This window comes from Peromyscus eremicus, unplaced genomic scaffold, assembly GCF_949786415.1.
Source record: "Peromyscus eremicus unplaced genomic scaffold, PerEre_H2_v1 PerEre#2#unplaced_269, whole genome shotgun sequence".
Classification (NCBI taxonomy): Eukaryota; Metazoa; Chordata; class Mammalia; order Rodentia; family Cricetidae; genus Peromyscus; species Peromyscus eremicus.
Window position 1 is genome coordinate 182,401 of NW_026734505.1, and position 12,264 is coordinate 194,664.

A 12,264-nucleotide genomic window follows, 5' to 3' on the forward strand; every position below is an offset into this window, starting at 1 on the left:
AGCAGTGCAGTGCCCCGAGCTTTCCTGTCTGTCTCTGTGTGCAGTGCACTCTGTGAGCAGTGCAGTGTCCCGAGCTTTCCTGTCTGTCTCTGTGTGCAGTGCACTCCGTGAGCAGTGCAGTGCCCCGAGCTTTCCTGTCTGTCTCTGTGTGCAGTGCACTCCGTGAGCAGTGCTGTGTCCCGAGCTTTCCTGTCTGTCTCTGTGTGCAGTGATCTCCGTGAGCAGTGCAGTGTCCAGAGCTTTCTTGCCTGTCTCTGTGTGCAGTGCACTCCGTGAGCAGTGCAGTGCCCCAGCTTTACTGTCTCTGTGTGCAGTGCACTCCATAAGCAGTGCAGTGCCCCGAGTTTTCCTGTCTGCCTCTGTGTGCAGTGCACTCTGTGAGCAGTGCAGTGCCCCGAGCTTTCCTGCCTGTCTCTGTGTGCAGTGCACTCCGTGAGCAGTGCAGTGTCCCAAGCTTTACTGCCAGGTCTGTCTCTGTGTGCAGTGATCTCCGTGAGCAGTGCAGTGTCCCGGGCTTTCCTGCTGTGTCTGTCTCTGTGTGCAGTGCACTCTGTGAGCAGTGCAGTGTCCCAAGCTTTCCTGTTTGTCTCTGTGTGCAGTGCACTCTGTGAGCATTGCAGTGTCCCGAGCTTTCCTGCCATGTCTGTCTCTATATGCAGTGCACTCCATGAGCATTGCAGTGTCCCGGGCTTTCCTGCCATGTCTGTCTCTGTGTGCAGTGCACTATGTGAGCAGTGCAGTGTCCTGAGCTTTACTGCTGTGTCTGTCTCTGTGTGCAGTGCACTCTGTAAGCAGTGCAGTGCCCTGAGCTTTCCTGCCGTGTCTGTCTCTGTGTGCAGTACACTCTGTGAGCAGTGCAGTGTCCCGAGCTTTCCTGTCTGTCTCTGTGTGCAGTGCACTCCGTGAGCAGTGCAGTGCCCCGAGCTTTCCTGTCTGTCTCTGTGTGCAGTGCACTCCGTGAGCAGTGCAGTGCCCCGAGCTTTCCTGCCGTGTCTGTCTCTGTGTGCAGTGTACACGATGCGTGGTTGTCAGTGTGTGTTAGGTGACTGTAGTTTGTGAACATGCACGCTCTACTCTTGGCCTTTACTCCTCCTTTGAGACACACGTAATAGATAAAGAGCCGAGTCTCAGACTTACTCCTTTTATCAACTTTGTTCCCTTTAAGTTTCTGGCCTGGATATCTGACACTCTGTCTGGAGCTGGAGAGGAGGAGGGTGGCCTTCACCAACATTATGTATCTGAATGACATAAGCCTGATGGAAGGGGACAATGGTATGTAAATTCCAAATGTAACTCCTCATTGTGGTGTTCTGGAAGTCTCTCCTCACTTTTCAGTAAGCAAATTTGAACATTTTAGTGGTTGTCTACATAGTTTAGATAACTGTTAAAACTGTGGGGCCTTGCCTAGTCTTCGGTATATTATGGCTTTGTTTCTATTTAACAACTGCTTACCGTTTTAAGCACTATACTCCATGTTTTTACATGCTGTTGGAAGTGAGATAACTTGGGATAGGTAGTCTCAGAACTGGACATCTGCCTTTCATTCTTGCCCACTTTAAAGCTCTTTCTGTTCAGCAGCTAGAATGAGTCTTAAAAAAAAGAAAGAAAAAGAGGGCTGTGGTGGTATTGTGTTCCCCAAAATATTGTGTACCCTAATAAATTTATCTGGGGTCAGAGAACAGACAGCCAATAGATACAAAGGCTAGAAAGTGGTGGCACACACACCTTTAATCCTAGCACTCCAGAGGTAGAAATCCCTCTGGATCTCTGTGAGTTCAAGGCCACATTGAAAATGGCCAAGCATGGTGACACATGCCTTTAATCCCAGAAAGCAGCCTTTAATCCCAGGGAGTGATGGTAGAAAGGAAAAATATATAAGGCGTGAAGACCAGAAACAAGAAGCATTTGGCTGGTTAAGCATTTGGTTGGTTAAGCATTTGGCTAGTTAAGCTTTTAGGTTTTGAGCAGCACAGTTCAGCTGAGAGCCATTCGGATATGAGGACACAGAGGCTTCCAGTCTGAGGAAACAAGACCAGCCGAGAAGTTGGCAAGGTGAGGTAGCTGTGGCTTGTTCTGTCTCTCTGATCTTCCAGTGTTCACCCCATAACTGGCCTCGGGTTTGATCTTATTAATAAGAACTGTTAAGATTCATGCTACAGAGGGCTGGCAATTGGGATGGGATTGGATGCTGAGAGTAGAAGGTTACTGTCAATTCCCTCTCACCTGGAGTGCTGGGTTTGATCTGATTAGACAAGAATTCTCAGTAACTGAGAGTTTGGTGCTGTGTGAGAAGAGGTCCATGATTGTGATGTAGGAAGCTTTGCATGAAATATGGCAGAATCAACATGAGTGTGCAGTCTACTGAAGTCTGGAGTCTCTGAATTCTCATCTATCAACAGATTAACAATGAAACCATTCAGTTGTTCATTCACTGGGACCTCTTGTCTATCACAGTGCTTTATTCTCTGGCTGGGCAGTAGTACATTTAGCAAACGACCCCTCTGTCCTCAAAGAACTTGCATCCTGCATTCTAGAGTGAAAAATCTACAATGAGCAATTCAAATTAAAATTTTCAGAAAATGATAACTTTACAAATATAAGATGATAATGGCCAAAGGAGAGCACATATAGAAGTTGGGAAAGCAAGGGAGCATGGCTGGATATAAATGACAAGGCATCCATGAATTTGACACAGGGCATGTGACTCTGAGATAAAAGTTGGGTGATATGAATTCAGTTACAGAAAGTAAATACACCAGTTGTATTTATTTCTGTATAACATTGCAATAGTGATGACTACTTGTGAATTAGTGCTATGGGGTAAAAACAATGGTGTGGTAGTATTGTAATGCTCTGTGAATATTAGAACCTTATTATTTTGATGATTGTAATATGGCATTGTAAAAAAGTTTGGTGATGGTAGTTCTAGTAGTAGTTAGCCACTTCAAATTTTATCTCTTAAAAAGTGACATGTATTACTTGGAGAAATAATTTTGAGCAGGGATCTCTTTAGGACCATTTCAGAACTGTGATCCTCTTTAGAGATTCTTCTGGCCTGTGGAGCCTCAAACATACACACACACACACACACACACACACACACACACACACACACACACACACACACACTGTCTAATAGAACACCCTGCACTGAACTGACTAGCAGCAGGCTTTATATGTGAGCCTTGCAACTGACTTGCAGCAGGCTTTATATGTGAGCCTTGCACTTCCTGACTCCGTTAGACTGGGTGTATGTCATAGAATTGCTCTTCTCAATCGTCTGGATTGTTTGTTTATTTATTGATTGATTGATTGATTGATTGATTGATTGTGTGTGCCCCAACCATTTACTGACCTCTTAGTAGAAGGACCAGTCAGTATAATTCCTCTTATAAGCAGTTCAGTCTGCTTCTTCTTTCTGACACATCTTTTGTGTTGGACACAAAAATCTAGGAGTAATAAGAGTGTTACATGTTTGAGATGAACTCATAATTCAGTAAAATGGAAAGATCTAGGGAAATTATAGTTGTTATAAGTGGAACTGTAAGGACACATAAGGCATGGTGGGGCTAACCTGAATGTGTTTGCCTTGTATGTAGTAATAAATAAGGAGACTATGATTATATGAAAATAGATACATAGATGATAGATAATTTAAAAATAAAGTTCCCATTGCTTCTGCTTTCCCTCTCAGGAACAACTCTTCAGGCAGTGTTTCATCTGACTTTTATCTAGTCTTTTTGTGTTATCCTTTGAATAGAAGCAGTATTTATTTATTGAGTGATTTACCCTTATTTTCTGGCTTCATATGTCTAGACTCCTGGGGGAGGGGGGCAGAAATCTTTTACTGTCCCAGAGTGTAATGTGTACTGTGGGACACATTGTTTTCTCTAACATACTGTTTTAGAAATGAAAAGTACATCTTCAACTCATATAGCCCTGAGTACTTATAATAAGGCTTGATTTGGTTATTTTGAAACAGGAAACAGATAATAAGATGAAAGAACCAAAGATCACAAAGAAGTTAATACTGTTAGGCGTTAGGGTTTGATTCCACTCAAACATCCTCATTTGCACACATACTTAATTATAAGGTCATAGATTTTTTCCCCATTTTTTAATCATTCTTCTCTCATATATTACATCCCAACTGCAGTTTCCCTTCCCTCTTCTCCTCCCAGATCCCTCCCCTCTCCCCCAGATCCACATTCCTCCTCTGTTTCTCTTCAGAAAAGGGCAGGCCTCCCAGGGTTATCAACCAAACATGACATATGTAGCAATGAGACTAGGCACATCCCCTCATATTAAGGCTCATACAAGGCAACCTAGTAGGAGGGAAAGAGTCCCAAAAGCAGGCAAAACAGTGACAGACAGCCCTCGTTCCCACTCTTAGGTGTCCCACAAGAACATCCAAATGCATAACCATAACATGTATGCAGAGGACATAGGTCAGACTCATACAGGCTCCCGGATTGTTGGTTCAATCTCTGTGTGCCTCTATGAGCCCTGGTTAATTGATTCTGTTGGCCATTTTCTTGTGGTATCCTTGACCCTTCTGGCTCCTACAATCCTTCCCCTCTTCTGCAGGATTCCCCGAGCTCCGTCTAATGCTTGATTGTGGGTCTCTGCATCTGCTCCCATCAGTTGTTGAATGAAGCTTCTCTGGTAATAACTATGCTATCCTCTACAAGTATATCAGAGTATCATAAGGAATCATTTCATTGACTTCCCCATCCCCAGGAACTGTTTGACTCTATTCTAGTTTTTTGGCTATCCAGACCCTGGTTCCTGGCCCTCCAGACAGTGTCAAACATGGGCGTTCTTTTGTGGTGTGGGTCTCAGGCTGGACTAGTCATTGGTTTCACACTCCCACATGTTCTGTGCCACCTTTACTCCAGCACATCTTGCAGGTAGGAAAAATTGTAGGTGGAAGGATTTTGTGGCTGTGTTGGTATGGTGGTATTTTATTTGTACTGAAATGTGATTTTTAATCGTATGTTAATAAATAAAGTTGCCCGGGGGTCAGAGCTATTAGAGCCATAGAAAAAGCTGGGCGGTGGTGGTGCATGCCTTTAATCCCAGAACTTGGTAGGCAGAGCTAGGTAGATCTCTGTGTATTCAAGGATACAGCCAACAGACAGTGACGAGGCAGTCATGTGGTTGGTTTTACAACCAATGAGAAGACAGAACAGAAAGTCTATATAAAGACAAACAGACAGGAAGTAGGTCTCTTTCGGAGAGGTCTCTTGGCTGAAGAGGCTAGCTGCAGCAGGCGGGTAAGGCTCTTAGCTCTGATCTCTTGGCTTTCTTCTTTGCATTGGTTCTGTGTTTCTTATTTTAATAAGATGGTTGGTTACATCTACATGTTGGTGTCCCAGTCCCTCCACTGGAAGCCTTGCCTAGTTACAGAAGATGGCAGGTTCAGACTCTAACCCCCATTACTAGGAGTTTTCACTCCTGTAGATTCCTGGGAGTTCCCATTGCACTAGGGTTCTGCCGCATTCCCGATATGCCCCTCACTTCCATGCATTTCTCACAGTCCTCTCTCTCTGCACTCCCCCACCTGTTCCCTCCCGTTCCCATCCCACCTTCCCCCAGTCTACCCACAAAATCTATTCCTTTCCCCCTTTCCAGGGAGATCTATTCACCTCCTATTGTTTCCTCCTTGTTACCTAGCCTCTCTGGAGCTGTGGATTGTAGCATGGTTATTTTTTACTTTACAGCTAATATCCACTTATAAGTGACTACATACCACGCTTATCTTTCGGGGTCTGAGTTACCACACTCTGGATGACTTTTCCTAGTTCCATCCATTTGCTTGCAAATTTCATGATGTTATTTCTTTTAACAGCAAAGTAATTGAAAAATGGATAATGAAAATGAGGTACAGTTACACAATGGTCATGGATATTATTTATAACTGAGGTATTCCTGTCCTAGGAATACCATCTCAGACTTCTATCTAGCCTCCTCTTTCAGCAGGTCCCTCCTCAGCTAACAGTATTTTCTTTTATAATGCAATCTGAACTGTTTCTAATTGAATCCCTCTTTCTTCTTCTCAGACATTTATCACTGTGGGCCATGTCTTCACAGACTCTTCAGGGCAGTGTCTCACAAACAGGAAGGGTTATAGTTGCCTCCCACTCATCTGTCTCTGCATGTGGTGCTCACCATTTACCTGTTGTGATCTAAAGATCTGGAAGGAAAAAAACTCCATGGATGTGATTCCCCCTCTTCATGGCAATGTCTCATCTCCCTCTGCAGCTGCTGTCCTCAGCCCTGCCTCCTGTCATGGCCTGAATATGAAGAAACACAGGAGGAAGAGGTGTTTTCATGGTACTGGAGTGAATTCCACAATTTAGGCCATTAGTCACAAAAAAGTAAGCCCTGTTTCCCATCATTTCAGTTGTTTCCAAGTGTCTGATTTTACCACTCTGGCTTTCTCATAAGAAAAACAAACCATTCATATCTGTCTTGCTAGAAGTCAGACTGTTTTCCTGAAAGACAACTAACACATTATGTCTTGCTCATGAAATACAGATTTTTTTTTCAGGTATGAGGGGTTCAACACCAGGACATGAAGCAGTGATCTTTCCAGAAGAAGGATCTATAATGAGGGATGTGTTCTTAGATTTTGAGAAAGATTGCCAGTCCTAGTAAAAATGGAAAGGCATATGAAAAGAAGCCCTTTTAATTTTGTTCTACCTCCCAGTGTGGAATTCTGTCCTCTCAAACTCTAATGCCTAGAGATGTGTCTGAGATATCAAGACCCTAAGGAGAGAAACTGCAAACTGTTTTATTTCTAGATGTGGCTGATCTATGGGAAGATACGATGCATTACATTGATGCCTAACATTCTTAAGTAATGGTAAGAGTTTTAAGAATTTCTATTCAATGATACAGCATCTCCTTCTACTTTTAAGATCTATTTTAGTTGAAAATTTCTTTCCTTTCAGTGAAATCCCCTTGCTGATAATTGTGGAACCCAGTGCCCCTCTTTGTTCCTTGGAAAGAGATAAGACACCAGCTGGTGGACTGATAGCAATAAAGAACTGAATTAGAGGAAGTGGAGATTGTAAGTGCAAAAGGGAAAAGAGTGCAGGTGGCTAAGGACAGAGAGTCATTCTAACTTGGCACAGCCATATCTGAATGGAATGGCAGAAGTCATAAAGCCAGCACAGCTGCTTGACAAAGATCCAGCAGAGCTGAGCCACATGATGGCTGCCATGCCACCTTTGGTTCTCATCTCTACCTGTTACATACTTGGGGCACTTTTAATATTTGTACAATTTGAGGATATTGGATGGATGGAAAATTTCTTATGAATCATTTATGCCTTTTCCCAGAAATGCTGCTTCTAAGCTTACCCAGGAAAGTCCTGAACATACTATCCCCCCCTCACTTTGAGGGAGATATCCTTATCTACTTGAAGGTCTTCCTTATGCCTTGGAGATTGTGACACATAAAGAAGAAGCCAGAGGTCTCTTCATGAGGCTATGAGACATTCTTGAAACATTTGTCCCTATACTTACACTGGAACAAGATATTCAAAACAAAGTAAATTCAAAAAGGTCAACAAGATCCGGTGGGATAGAGGAGATGGCCACAGTTCAGATTATAAGCCTCTTCCCACTGTACATTCAGACAATTACGTGGCATACAACTCTGCCCTACATAGAGACCTATTGATAAGTAAAGTATGGAGTGGAAAGATGATAAAAGTACGAGATGTCAGGACCTTCCTCTCTTAGAAGTTAGCTCATGTAGAGCCACTATAATGTCATATGACCAAGGAACAACAGAATGCCAAGATTAGACATATAGACAAATTCTATAAGGATATGAATATGAATATTGATTGTATTATGCCAGGATTTGAATAATAACTGCAGCAGCTTTAGCCTGAGGATTTTTCCTGGGCATTCTGACCACTAAGAGTTAATAATACACTGCTTGGGACATGGCAAAATGCCCAGGGAGGTTGAAGATTTTGTTTTGGTCTAGTGTCCTTGAAGCAGTCAAAACAACCAGCCTGAGCACAGGCTGTCATATGCCTCTAGATTCTCAAAAATTGGGTTATGGGGTTAATGAGTAAAAATGATAACTCTGTTTATTAATGATGTCAAAACTTGAGGGAAAATGATTGGAAATGATAACTCTGTTCTGTCATAGTTTATTAATGATGACTAAAAGATGAGCAAAAGGAAGTGAAACACATGTCCAAAACCAAAAATGATATGATCTATGTTTTGGAACATCATGAATGTATCCCTGCTAACTAAATTCTGTATAAATACAGAAACACTCTGGCTTCTAGTCAGTCAGGCTACAAGATTCTCCCGACCACCATGGCCTGGCTCACTTCTTTCACCACCGACTCCTTACATCCTCTGCAGGACCCATCCACTGCCGGGGATGGCTCCCAGCACTAACTCACATAAATCTCATTTTTTAAAGCAAAAGGAAAGTAGCACCATATAAAGTCCAAGGGGTGCTCTTGACTCTAACAATAAACATCTCCCCAGATCTCAGAGAACCTTCTGGAAGAGGAGTCAATGCCACAGTGAAGGTCAAGCAAGAAAGCTAAGCAAACTCCTTGCAAAGGCCAAGGAACTTAAAGCTGATGCTTTTGTAGTAAATCTTCCACCAAAGCAGACTTTTTGAGAGCTGTGTGGAGTCCTTGTTAAATGCCAGTATCCTTTCTGTTCCCGTTTATCTGTGTCTTATATTACATGCACAGGTTTCTGTTGGGAAAAAGGCTACTGGCCTCTGTTGGCTTCAAATATAAGATCTCATGATTGTTCTTGAATTGCATCAGCCAAGCAGTTCATTCTTGCCCAGTAGCTGGCATGACAAGAATATGTATAGGAAGGACATCCCAGTGTGCTGTGCAGTGTGGTCTGCACATCTCTATCCCTCAGCAAGGCACATGGAACCTAATTTTCACTTTTGTCATATTTACAGGTCATTAAGACATACAAGTGGATGAAACTGTGAATGGTGTTATCCTAACAGGAAAACTTGAGGGAGCCTTTTTCTATTCTACTGTCTATACAGAGATGATGCTACGCACGAGGAAAGGCAAGTCTCAGCCTCCAGAATAATGAGCAATGAATTTCTCTTCTTTATAAATTGCTTAGTATAAGACATTTTCTTACAGCAGCCCAAAGTAGCTAAGACACTGTACTTCATACAATCAAATCAAATCAAATAGCCTTTCCTGAGAGTCTCAATGAATGCGAACTGGCTCTTTTAAACGTCTTTCAGGAATCATGATGCTACAGCACACAGATATTTTTTTCCAAATCCACACAGACATAAAGCAAAGGACATTCTTCCCCTTAAGCTAACATCCCTTTGTAGCTAATCTGGCATATTGAGATGCAGTAGTCATTTCTCAAACACAATATAAAATAACCATCCATCATTCTTCCTCCAGAACACTGTCATCAATAATATTTGGTTGGCCTTTCCAAGAAGAGTATAGAAACATTCTCAGAAATGAGTTATTATTTGTTTCTACACCATTTGTCAAGACCTCCTGGGATCTGAACACACACGTTAACGACGCTTCAATTGGGTTATGAGCTGAAGCATCAGAGAGAGTCCCAGCAAATGTAAACTGAACATTTACTCAGAGATTATCAGGAAGCTCCCAGAGTCTGAGAGGGACAAAGAACCAATCAGGGCTTAGTGCAGCAGCAGAGCAATGCTCAGATTCTGGAACAGCCCCAGTCTGGAGTAGCTTTCATCCCTATTGACACCATGCATCGGCTCTTGCACTCAGTTCCCTGGTGACATCAGGTCAGGCTGGCTGGCTTTATCGTAACCACCACTCTCGCTTCTGCAGATTAGTGTGGCTGCTGGAGCCATCAGACATTGCAGAAAGAATCTGGATAGGGCTCAAGTCTTTTCATCAACTGCGCATTACTCAGAATCCTAGATGGATACAGGTGAAAAGGGGGCCTGGTTCATGTCAATAGCCCTTATGGTGAAAAATGTTGAGATAGTAAATACAATGTGTTTTGCTTTTGAGTGGAGGACTTTGTTCTATGAGATTTTCTACACCCCATTAAGGAAGAAGTGTACTCAGAGAATATTTAACTTACCTAAAAAGAACAATCTTGATGGTAACTCATGGATGACGTCCAAACTCATGTCATTTCTACAGTTGCCTTCTAGGACCAATGACACTCATTTGTGATAGTTGACTGTGGTGATTCCTTATTTCTAGATGCAGCAAATGGGCATAGAGTGTGTTTGCTGATTTCATAGACTACTCTTATACTAAAAGAGCTAAGTGTATAGAAGACATAGATGTCACTCACTGCTCAGCCTGCTTCCAGCAGATCTCCACTCCAAAATTCAGATGCAAGTTATCAGCAATGGGTTTGACAGAGTGAATAGGCTGTTGTTTTAGGGTATCTCTTCAATCCTGGGACCTACTTAGTAATGATAGACATGAAGACCTCTGAAAGAAGACATGGAACCTATGTGCCTAGTGAGTATCAGTGGCTGGTAGACAAGATGATGTAATAGACAGAAGGACTATGAGTGAGGGTGTGTTGGAGGCAGAGAAACCAGAGACATCCAAGCCAGCAAGTAAATTATTAGAATTTCTAAATATTTTCTGCTTCTCTCCTGGCATTCTTATGTTTTTTCTTTTACATTAACCATGTATTCTATTCTGAGTGAACCAAAAGAGGAGATGCAATGCATGGGTGAGGGGTGTTGGAGAAAGCTGGAGGTAGGGAGGAGGTGGATGTGATCAAGGTACATTGAATTAATGTAAGAAATTTAAAAACAATAAATTAAATATCGTTAAAAATAATTACAGGGCATAGTAAAAAAATGATAATGCTAGGTGTTGAGCCCATCAAGAGGGAAGAAAGTGTGTTAGTTGTGCTAAATTAGAAAGCTTTTTCTTGCTAGGCAGATGGACGTATGTCTGTAACTGTATCAGTAGAATTGGCAGCAGGAATCTTACAGGGTTGAGGCCAGCCTGGATCACAGAGGCCCTATCTCTTCAACAAAAACAAAACAAAAGCAAGCAAACAAGAAAGAGCCAACTTTTCTTACTTCTCTCTCTTTTTAGCATTTAGTTACCACTTACAAGTATTTAAAGTAAGCAAAAATACCAGTTTTTATTTGTCATCAACTTTTGCATTGTGTAGTATTAGTTTTAAATGCTTTAAATTAAATCTTTCCTATTTTAATAATTAAGACACTTAGCTGTTACTTTTAAATTAGAAAATCCAAGATGTATGTGAAATCACTGAAATTACACAACATGCATTAGGAGCTTATATACATTGCTTTTCATTACATATAGTGTCTATATACCTTTTATATGTATATAAATATAAATATACATGTAGATATGTATTCATATGTGTTTTTTTATACAACAGTAGAATTGCACCATTTTAACCTAATGATTTCTTTTACTTTTTGGTTGCTGGAGGAGATACGAGCCCTGGTTATCTACTCTTTCCTTCTTCCTTCTCTGTATCTATTTCTACAATATCCGTTGGCTACTACAGTAATATCAAGTGAAGAACAATAAATACAATGGGGTTAGTTGGTTCTTGTTTTCTGAGTTAGAATAGTTTAACCGTCCAAAACAGACTGAGAACATGTAATTCCCAACTTGACCTTTGGGGTCACTGGCCTCATAGACCTGCCTAATCTGATGCTCAGAGCATCATAGATGATACATGCAGACTCCAGTAGCAGGAAGTAGCGACAAGGTGTGCATAACCCTTTACCACCATCATCAGGTGGAAAGCTGCAAATTCAGAGAAACATTTTAAGAGTTTCGAGGTGGCAAAAGTAGGACATCAACCACACAGGCATGTGATTTGTGTTTGGGATCTCATCATTTCCCTTTGAAGAGCATCAAGCAAACCAACTTCTTTTTTAATGACTCAATGAGAAGAATGTGTGTGTGTGTGTGTGTGTGTGTGAGACACCCCATGTGCTACATGCTGTGGTCTGCACAGAAGGTCATGTGTAAACTTAACAGTTCACTTTGGTGGTATTGAGAAGTTGAGTCTTTGTGGGTGATTAGGATGTGCAAGTAGGTGAAGCTAACTATGAATGTTGTTATCCTGAAACAAACAGGTTCATGTGACTGAACAAATGTTCACTTACTTCTCCCTAATGCTCCATCTCCTGCTTCCTGATATAAGGCCACATTATCATTACTTCTTAGCCTGGGAAATTAGGTCCACAGGAAGAATCAGAGTCAAGTAGTACATTCTT

The 12,264-nt window shown here is 41.9% G+C and overlaps 1 protein-coding gene and 1 long non-coding RNA gene across 6 annotated transcripts in view; both read left to right on the plus strand.

Annotated features, from left to right (window-relative positions):
* The first annotated feature begins 1,306 nt into the window (after positions 1 to 1,306).
* On the plus strand, positions 1,307 to 9,081 carry LOC131901748 (uncharacterized). Of its 5 annotated transcripts, XR_009376869.1 has the most exons (6): positions 1,307 to 2,052; positions 4,588 to 4,665; positions 4,779 to 6,380; positions 6,807 to 6,868; positions 6,957 to 7,075; positions 8,965 to 9,081. It is a non-coding gene; the product is annotated as an uncharacterized LOC131901748 (long non-coding RNA). The 5 variants fall into 5 exon arrangements; XR_009376866.1 differs by having other exon boundaries at positions 4,588 to 6,380; XR_009376867.1 differs by lacking the exon at positions 1,307 to 2,052 and having other exon boundaries at positions 4,397 to 4,665.
* A 1,220-nt stretch (positions 9,082 to 10,301) lies between these two features.
* Positions 10,302 to 12,264, plus strand: part of LOC131901736 (STAM-binding protein-like) — a 43,322-nt gene continuing 41,359 nt past the window's right edge. The window contains exon 1 of the mRNA XM_059252818.1: positions 10,302 to 10,602. The gene's annotated coding sequence lies outside the window, so the exon portion shown is untranslated. The remainder of the gene's footprint in view (positions 10,603 to 12,264) is intronic.